Source organism: Ochotona curzoniae, unplaced genomic scaffold, assembly GCF_017591425.1.
Source record: "Ochotona curzoniae isolate NIBS_2020 unplaced genomic scaffold, NIBS_Ocur_1.0 scaffold_4683, whole genome shotgun sequence".
Classification (NCBI taxonomy): domain Eukaryota; kingdom Metazoa; phylum Chordata; class Mammalia; order Lagomorpha; family Ochotonidae; genus Ochotona; species Ochotona curzoniae.
In genome coordinates this window covers 19,285,932-19,296,329 of record NW_024467121.1, presented here as the reverse complement: position 1 = coordinate 19,296,329, position 10,398 = coordinate 19,285,932, and the positions used below count along the sequence as shown (strand labels likewise).

The following is a 10,398-nucleotide window of genomic DNA, read 5'->3' as shown; positions in this document are numbered from 1 at the left end:
CAGGATGAGGGAAAACGAAGGCAGGAAGAGAGCAAAACTGCAGCTCACAAAGAGGCAAGCCAGGCAGCCACCTCAAACCGGAAGGGGGGAGGAGGAGGGAGGGACCGAGCAGTGGAGACGTACATACAGAACTCTGCGAGGGCCGCCAACCACGTTCTCCCCACCTTCTCATTGGCTGTATTCCACCTGTTGGTGCAATTTTGCCTTTCCCATCTCGTGAGAGGAGTCGCCATCTTGGGTTTCTGTTGGCTGCCGTCTCTCCACCGCGGTGTTTGGAGTGAGGCCAGGGACCAGGGATGGCGTTGACAGAGAGGCTGTAGCACAGCTTCCATGGTCACGACTTCCCTGCTCGTGTAGGAGCTCGCCTTGGTTACGGTGCTTGAAAGAGGGCATTGGACATTGTGTGTGGGGCCTGCCGGTGCGGTGACTTCGTGGGTAAGGGGATTGGCACAGAGTGGGCTTTTGGTGGCTGGCGGCCTGAGTGCCCCCTCTTCGGACCCTGACAGGGACTGAGACAGAAAGAGGGCCACTGCTGCCCTCCAGGCTGGGCAGAGTGGGGCGCTGCCGGGACAAGTTCAGACTTGGCGTGCGTAGTCTTTCCCTGGTTCTGCCACACACGTTTGGCCTGAACTGTACCACGACTGAGCGCAGTGGCTTTTCCCATTGCAGTGCCTTTACTGCCTAGCTTGATGTAACCTGAGAGTGTCCTAGTGCTAGGCAAATGAACCTCAGCAAGCTGGGCTGAAAGCTGCCAGCATATTTGCAAATAAGGCAAACAGAGAATTGTCTGTTCTGGCATTTCTGCATGTGATTTCCTGCTTTTCTGGTTAGAAATAGTGTCCACCAAGTTTTTTGGGGGGGGGGGGGATCTTCTAAACCATCTATGGCCCAAAGAGCTACTGTTACTTATTGATTGCTTCAATAAACATTAGTTTAAAGCATTTTCTTTTTTTCAACAGATTGTTGTGATGGGTGGAACTAAAGTAGAACTTTGAGCAGCCCTCAGGAGCAGCAAGCCGCCACACCTGGAAGCTTTCAAGGCCCTTGGAGCTTAAGTGGCAATGGCGCTCTTGGGTAAGTTTCTCTCTTTGGATCTCAAATCCTATGCACTTTGTGTTCAGACCTTCCTGTTTTCATGAGCAGACTCTTTCTCCCTTGCATTGTTGACTTGGGATCAGTTAAGAGGCCTTCCTTGTCTTCCTGGGTTGGTATCTGAACTGACTCCTTGGATTTGACAATTAACTGGATTGAATCTACAAAAGGACTTGCAAAAAGTTCCTAAAAGATAATGAAAAGGTAAGCTTATTTTCTTGCAAAAATTTGTTAAGACATGAATATGAGTTAAGGACCTTGAATGACTTTTTTAGGTCTAACCTTTATGATTCTTGATAATGTACTATCCCAGACCATGGACTCTGGGACACTTACCTTCTGAATATGCACATTTTGGAGAAAATAGTTTAGCCTGATGAGAGACACTTATATAAAAACAGTGTTCACAATAAGAACATTTTTATTTGGATGACACTTGTGAAGCATATTAGAAAAATAACCTGCAAAAATGACACATTCTTTAATATTTGGAGGCATCTGAAGGACAAAATTGCTCCTTAAAAGATGCTTTGGGAAAAGAAGATGAAAAGCATAAGCAGAAAACTAAAAACAAAATAAACTAACCCCAGCCATTCCATCTTTATGTAAATATTCTGATTCTATTCACCGTTTCACTTGATTGCATTGTCACTTGAAAACAGTTCATACAGGAAAGAGAAATTCATACCTTGTAAGGTGAGACCTCATGACGAACGAGGCCTGCCTGGTTTAAGACAGGGATAGGGAACCTTTTCTCTGCCAAAGGCCATTTGCATCTATATGATATTATTTGAGGATCATGCAGATTTGTCAACCTACAAATTAGCCTTTGTGTGTTTATTGAACTTGAGTTCTTGCCTGTACTTGCCTTGGTAGAGCCAGACAAAATGACCACACTGACCTTTCACAGCCAAAAGACTGGATGTTCCTTACCTGCTAAGGCAAAGCTTACAGGCGTCACAAGAGAATTCCCCATCCAAAACAAGATTCTCAAAAATACAGTTTTGTAGGTAAAGGAAAGATTAATAAGCTTCAAATTACAGAACTCATGTAAAAATGGTATGAAGGAGTCTGCACTTCTCTGCAGAAGCCATAGTCAGGAACTTTTCTGCAATGAAAATCAGCTGGCCATGAATCCTTCAGAAGATAATGAAGATAATGAAGAAACACTGCTGTTACACCTTTCACCCTTTGATTGCCTTCCTACAATTTCCACATGGATCAGCAACCAAAGGATCAGGAATTTGGTCAGGTGGAAGACGTAAGAAATGCAAAGGCCTTAATGAGTCTGGACTAACCTCTTTTTCTGCCTTTAAAAAAAATTTACTTACTTGAAAAAGCATTGTATAAACAGGGGTGGAGGGGTATTTTCTATCCATTGGTTCACTCTCCAAATGGCTGCCATAGCTGCTCCATACTGTAACTGAGATCATAGAAGGCCATCCTCATCTCCCACATGTGGTTAGCCAGGGCTAAATTCCTCAAGCCAGCTAATGGTGAGTTCTCAGATGCATTATCATCACCTGGATGACAAGCGGAGCACTCCCAACTGGCGCTTAGGTGGGTTGCTGACATCCCATAAAATGATTTAACCCACTGTGCCACAAGGCTAGTCTGTTTCTGTCCCTTTCAGTTGTTGGAACACATGACATCTTGACAGCTGCATGAGTTAAAGTGAGATCTCCCTGTGTCCTGTGCATGTCCAGTATACCCAGTGCAGTCCTTCTACAGACTCAAACTATACTGTAAGGCCAAGGCTGGCTCCAGGTGTAAAGCCGTTTATTTGGAAGGCAGTGTGGTAGCAAAGACAGAAAAGGGAGAGAGAGAACAGTACACTTCCATCTGCTGCTCCTCTTTAGCAGTGGCTGCAAGGGCTAAGTCTAGGTTGGCCAATTCCAAGATCTTGGAGCTCCATTCTGGTCTTCCACATGGGCAGCAGAGGTTTTCTATTTTTTTTTTTAATGCCATAATTTAAGTGGCAACATTCTGAACCGTCATTGAGTTTGGAGTATTGCCTGTTTCAGAGCCTAGATATTTCCCACTTCAACTGTATTCCATTTAATTCATCTCAGTTTTTTTTCTTGCGCTATGGGAACATGAGGAGAACTGGGAGGAGTAAATAAAAATATTCTTTTAAAAGGAAACTTTGAAAGACTAGGTTTAACTTGGAACCAGCTGTTTACCTAATGAGGGTTATAACAAACCACCCAAAACTGGTAAACTGACCAGTGCATGAAATTTTGGTTATGAATATAGAGAGAACTATCCCATTCGCTTTCTTTCTGCACTCCCTACACATGCTTTCTTCTAGAACTTTCTTTTTTTTTTTTTAAAGATTTATTTTTATTATTTTTTTATTGGAAAGGCGGATATACAGAGAGGAGAGACAGAGAGGAAGATCTTCCGTGCGATGATTCACTCCCCAAGTGAGCGCAACGGGTCGATACTATGCCAATCCGAAGCCAGGAGCCTCTTCGGGGTCTCCCACGCGGGTGCAGGGTCCCAAAGCTTTGGGCCGTCCTCGACTGCTTTCCCGGGCCATAAGCAGGGAGCTGGAAGGGAAGCGGGGCTGCCGGGATTAGAACCGGCGCCCATATGGGATCCCGGGCGAGCAAGGCGAGGACCTTTAACCACTTGCGCCACCGCGCCGGGCCCTCTTTTTTTTTTTTTTTAAAGATTTATTTATTTTTATTACAAAGTTATACAAAGAGGAGGAGAGACAGAGAGGAAGATCTTCTGTCCAATGATTCACTCCCCAAGTGAGTGCAACGGCCAATGCTATGCCAATCCAAAGCCAGGAACCAGGAACTTCTTCCAGGTGTCCCACATGGGTGCAGAGTCCCAAGGCTTTGGGCCATTCTCGACTGCTTTCCCAGGCCGCAAGCAGGGAGCTGGATGGGATGTGGAGCTGCCGGGATTAGAACCAGTGCCCATATGGGATCCCAGGGCATTCAAGGTGAGGACTTTAGCTGCTAGGCCATGCCGCCAGGCCCATTCTTCCAGAACTTTCATTGCAATCTCCAGCTTTGGTTGAATTCAGGGTAAGCAGAGGTTATATTCCCCAAAGGGGTGGGCTGTGAGGAGTCTTAGCCAAGTGATTTTTCTAAAGACATTCTAGGAAGTCCATGTTTATAATATGTGATAAATCACTGTACTCAGCATATATTAAAGAAGTGATATTTCCCTCAAGATTCACATTCAAATCTGAGTGGATAAGGACTATCCAAGGCATAACTTGATAGATAGAGCTTTTTTTTTTCATAGTTTTTTTTCATAGTTCAATAATTCAGGTTGGAGAAAATGTGATGATGTTTTACAATATTTCTTTACCCTATGGAGTTTTAGAAAGTATGCCGAAGTGTGCCATGTGCTGCTTTGGGGAGCAAGGAGAAGAGTTAAAGTTTACAAAAATAGTAAATTAACTTGCTAATTAGAAAATGAATTTGGGGGAATTTAAAAATTTTAAATTATGTTTTGAGAGACAGGATTCCCATCTAAGCAGTTCTCATTCCCAAACCTCCAGCAGCCAAGGCTGGACCCACCCAAAGTCAGAGCAGAGAATGCCTGTCAGCATTGAAGAGACTTTGAAGCATATATGCTGAGTTATTTTATAGTTTGCTTTATTTTAAAAATATTCATTTATTTTTATGTACCCAAAATGCAGAGAGAGAGAGAGTGAGAGAGAATAATCTTCCGTACATACAAGATTCTTTCTGCAAATTTCTGCAATAATTAGGACTGAATAAGGACTACAAAGAAGAGAAAATGGGCTTCTGCTCTGTTTCTAAGTATTCCTCTGTTACATAGAAACTCCCATATTGTCATGACAGATCCAGTCAAACCATATATGGACTAAAGTGTACTCCCCCACTTGTCTAGTTAATTTCCTCATTCTGTAGAAATACCAAGCCATGGGAAGTATAGCCCAGCCGTCAGTGAAGAAAATGGCATTCCCCTCTTGTGGATTAAGACAGCCACTCAGCATCTTACTTGCTTGGGTTTTTCGAGAGAGTTCTTATGTTTTGCCTAACAAACTTCTCACTTGACTCAAACTGGCTTTGGGGTTGGCTGAGGCCTAGCCCACACCTGGTTGTTGAAACCATCTGGAGAATTGAACTAGCAGAGGGAAATCTCTTTCTCTCTTATTCATTGTCATTTTACATTTCTGATAAATAAATCTCAAGAAATAGCATGCTGTGCCTTTAAAAGGTTGCAGCTTTTGGTGGATTGATAGGTTAATAGGCTGCTAGGTGAGAATTGCTCAGGTTTGTTACACAGCTTTAGACTCTGAAGTATTGGTTTGGCATTTGTATATAAAATATTTGATAGGTTGTTGTAAGCTGTAGTCATCCCACCATCTGCTTATTCACTCACCAGATGACCACAATAGCCAGACTATCAGGCTGAAGCTAGAAGGCAGGTGCTTTATCTGAGTCTCCAATATGAGTGACAGGGGCCGAGGCTCTGGGGCCATGTTCTGTTGTTTTTCCCAAGCCATGAGAGAACTTACTATTTCGCTCTAACTCCTACTTTTTTTTTTTTTTGTTAACATATTCCAGTCCTGTTTTTCCCCACCCACAACAACAAAAACAACAAAATGCACATGCATTTTGGAAATAACTGAGGAAATCCAATTAATTAAAACCAGGGCTTAACATGTAGGTAAAGCAAGAGACAATTAAGTCTATGTATGTGACTGTCATTTATTGCGCAATCAAAATACAATAAGCAACATAGGAGGATATGAAACTACTTTCTCTGATGAAACTGTGTATGAGTTAGTCTTGTTTGCATTATTGTTTCCAGATTCATGATTCAAAACTTTATTTTTCAGTTTTTCAATCTGCCATTGTACTTTGACATTTGGTAATAGGATTTGTCAAAAAAAATTGGAAATTTGAACATTGATGATAAAGATCCATTGTATTACAATCAGTGACAACAGTCAGTATCCCACAGAATTCAGACAGATGAGCTTAGTTGATGAAGCAAAGAGTGTTGGAACTATATTTCCATTAATTCTGTTGTCCCTGATCTGTGTGGATCATAGCTACCATTAAACAGAATTCAACCCCAGAATATCTCTTTACAACTTCATTGTACCGCTATGCCAACTCTCAAAAATCACTTGGCAATTTTACCTTGTGTTTAAGAGTAATTTTGCTTTGGTTGGTATTTAGCGGAACATGGCAAGCAGATTTTAGGATTATACTTACAACTTTGACAGGCTGATGGAAAGTAGAAATCCAATGATAACCAACTCAAACACAACATGGCTTTGGCTTTTGTTTCTCAACTCTGGGTTTGAAACTATTACTTAGAATTGAGTGCTGTTTTTAGAAAGCATCTTTCAAGTCAATACATAAAATTATTTCTTACAACTTATGTGACTTTATTTTTAGAATTGACTTTTCCAGTAATAATGAATTTTTTAAAATTAATAACATTGTATTATGTGACACAGTTTTATAGGCACTGGAATTCCTCCCACCCTTCCCCAAACCCTCCCCTCATGGTGGATTCCTCCACCTAATTGCGTGACCACAGTTCAAGTTCAGTTGAGATTCCTTTATTGCAAGCATATAATGAAAATTGAGGATTTATTGAATGATATTTCCTCAGATGTATTCAGTATAGTCTGTTGCTTGAATTTTTATGAATAATAGTTAACATAAATTTGTTTTAGGGAAAAGGCTACCATTTACAAATAATACATGAAATCTGTTCATTCTACGAAAGCCCTCAGAATTAAATGTGTGTCCTACTGTAAGTACCAGCTAATGAATGGTCTCACTCACGTGATCACATCTGTACAAATACATCCTTTAAAATTTTCATGCCTATGCTTTACATTCCTGTCTGTTGAATTGTCATAAGAGTTTTCTCCAGATCATTGATAGTAACATAAGTACTGACTTATCCAAATTATTTTTTGCTGTTATTTCTTCAGGAGCTTTGTGAATTCTAGATACAGGAATTTTCTTTTTTTTTAAAGATTTATTTTATTTATTTTTATTGGAAAGGCGGATATACAGAGAGGAGAGCCAGAGAGGAAGATCTTCCGTCCAATGATTCACTCCCCAAGTGAGCGCAACGGCCAATGCTATGCCGATCCAAAGCCAGGAGCCTCTTCTGGGTCTCCCACATGGGTGCAGGGTCCCAAGGCTTTGGGCCATTCTCGACTGCTTTCCCAGGCCACAAGCAGGGAGCTGGATGGGAAGTGGAGCTGCCGGGATTAGAACCAGTGCCCATATGGGATCCCGGGGCGTGCAAGGCGAGGACCTTAACCACTGCTCCACTGCATCGGGCCCGATACAGGAATTTTCAAATGGAATACCTCAATTAGTTTTCTTAATAAAGGAACGTGTCTAGTGTCTCCCCAAGAAGCTGTTGCCATTTACGAGAAATGAGAAGTATTTCATAAAGAGGAAATTTGAAAACCAGTATTGTATTGTGGCACTTCAGATTAAGCTGCTGCCTGTGATGGCACGGGGCATTTCCTCGCTGCTCCAGCTCTGATGTAGTTTTCTGCTAATGTACCTGGCAGAGCAGCAGAATGGCTCTGCTGGTCTGGTGGGAGTCCAGGACAGAGTTAGAGGTTCCTCCCTCCAACCTGGCCTACCCTTGGCTGTTGAATGCATTTGGGGAGGCAAGTACTAGATGCAAGATTTCTGTCTCTGGCTCTTCTTTTCTCGGTGTAACTCTGCCTGTCAAATAAATGAAATCAATCTTTTAAAAAAGATTAAAGTATCATTAAAATTTAAGCTTAAACTCTGAATTGATAAACATATATCTTTTATAAAAATTGTACCTGTCATCTTACTCAACTAAGCAATATATTAAGTAAATATCCAGAAATACCAACGGTAACAGACCTAGCGGTGGAAATGCCAAAGAAAATAGCACTAATTGGATTAGACATCAGACAGTTGCTTCTACTATGGTCCAAAAAGATTTCCTAACTACACCAGAGAATTGAAGCATATAATTCAAAAATAAGACAATGTGTTTGCTGTTACAGAAAGGAGTAAGAAAAGAAAACTACTATGGGCCATATTCATGAAGCCATTTTGTGGTCATGGCAGAATTTATAACTCTGTAAGTATGGTACCTGAATTAGAAAATGCTGGTTCTCCAACACAGAATGATGTTGAAAGAATACCCAAAAAAGCACAAGAGTGGCTTCACAGAAGTGAACATAACCGGCCACAGGTAGGTTGAAATGTAAATTTTAGATTTTTCTTTCACTATTTTTTAGTATAAAAACAAAGAGTATGTCAACTGAAATTATCTTCCACACTAACCTTTTAGAAACATTAGGTCTTAATTTAATATCTAATTCAAATTATTTTATCTTTTGCAACTAAATGGATGCAATTGGAAACCACAATTCTTAGTTACATAACCAGTCAGTCCCCAAAAGAGAAGTTTATACACTTATCCTAATTTGTGAGTACAAAAAATATAATGTATAGATATGAGAGTGACATTCTGTGGTTTGATTATTGTGTATAGTCTTTGTTTATACTTTGAACAGTAGTATTTTTTTTTTTTTGCTTTTAAAAATTCTTTGTTATTTTCAGCTTGGCATGAGCTGATATTATTGCCTAATGGAGTGTTAAACTCTGGAAAAAATATAAAAATATTATATATAATTAAAAACTTCATATATTCTTAGAATCTGTTGTAAAGAATAACTCATTTTTATCATTGGAATAGAGACAAAGAAATCCTTAAATAGGATTTGCACTTTTAAGTTAAATTCTTAAGTTGGTCTTGTATTTTTATAAACCATGTTGCATGCTCATTTTTTCCTTGTGCATACTTGGATTACATCAGAAAAACATGCTTTAAAGACACGTGACCTCACAGGAGAGACATCGTAGATTGACACTGTTGCAGCTGATCTTGTGTGGCAGCAGGAATCAAAATCTAAAGAGGCACAAATAGATAAGGATTGTGATAGTTTGGATATATACATTCTGCTTTCGGTAATTAATGTATCTGTTTGTGAGAATGAAGATGCATTTGTAGTATCTCTGTGACAATGCAGGAATTTTGTGGAAAACAAAGATCCTGGGCTTAAAAATGTCTTTCTGTTTCTGGCATGCTCTGGGTTCCTAGAAAATGATACCAGCTCATCTTTAAGTTTCATTTAAGTGAGAATATGCTACACTATTAAAATGATAGTGAAGGAGCAGTCAGAGTTATTACTATAGTAAAAAATAAGGAACCTTGAAATAGCTAAGTTGAAATGAAAGCATACAAGGAGCTATTATGCCAGTGACAAAATATATGGAGAAAAATACCAGTAGTTGGAGTTTAGACCCCAGACATATGCCTCATTCTATTACTCCAGCAGCCCTTTTGGATGTAGGGCTTGCTTATCCCACAGAAATGAAGAACATGGTTAAAAGAAAACAAAACAAAACAAAAAAAGATGTTTTTGCTGTTACAGTTACTAGGAGAAAAAGGCAAAAGTCACTATATGATAACTGCAAAGTCAGCAACAATAAAAGTATGAAATGCTGTGGAGAAATGAAATGGTATATTATCTCCTTTTATTTTTAAAGATTTGTTTATTTTTACTGCAAAGTCAGATACATAGAAAGGAGGATAGAGAGAAATATCTTCTGTCCGGTGATTCACTCCCCAAGTGACCCAATGGCCAGTGCTGCACTGAGCTGATCCAAAGCCAGGAGCCAGGAGTAGATCCGTTTCTCCCATGTGGGTGTAGGATCCCAAGGCCTTGGATTGTCCTCTTGGACTACAAACAGGGAGCTGGATGGGAAGCAGGGCTTCCAGGATTAGAACTGGCGCCCATGTGAGATCCTGGTGCATTCAAGGTGAGGACTTCAACCGCTAGGGCACTACACACTGGGCCCCTCCTGCTATTTAATGTACATCTTGGTCATAGAACAAACACCTAGGCTAGATGTTGCTAAGGTAACTTGAATTAGAAAACGTGAATTCGTTTCTTTCATATAGTGACAAAACTTCAGAAATATATTTAAATGACATTTTACAACAAGGAATGCAAAAGGAATGCAGTGATTTAAAATCAGTTGGACTAACATTTGTCAGAGTGGTGAAACACTGCTTGGAACGCCCACAGTTTTTGGTTCACACTCACATACTTGTGGTGAACAAGTTTTTTACTTCATATTATCTAATGAAGTATAGTAAATATTGGCAAGTATTATTTCATATAAACAGTATTAACCATCACTAGCAATTCTGTATTTGATTCCAAATTAGAAAACAGAACATGGTTCTGAAGTAGTTTGAATGTTATAGGTAAACAAA

General features: G+C 40.1%; 1 long non-coding RNA gene across 1 annotated transcript; it reads left to right on the top strand.

Moving 5' to 3' along the window:
* Positions 1–223: 223 nt before the first annotated feature.
* On the top strand, positions 224–8,304 carry LOC121147901. The gene is made up of 3 exons (XR_005882481.1): positions 224–435; positions 960–1,074; positions 8,114–8,304. It is a non-coding gene; the product is annotated as an uncharacterized LOC121147901 (long non-coding RNA).
* The last annotated feature ends 2,094 nt before the right edge of the window (positions 8,305–10,398 follow it).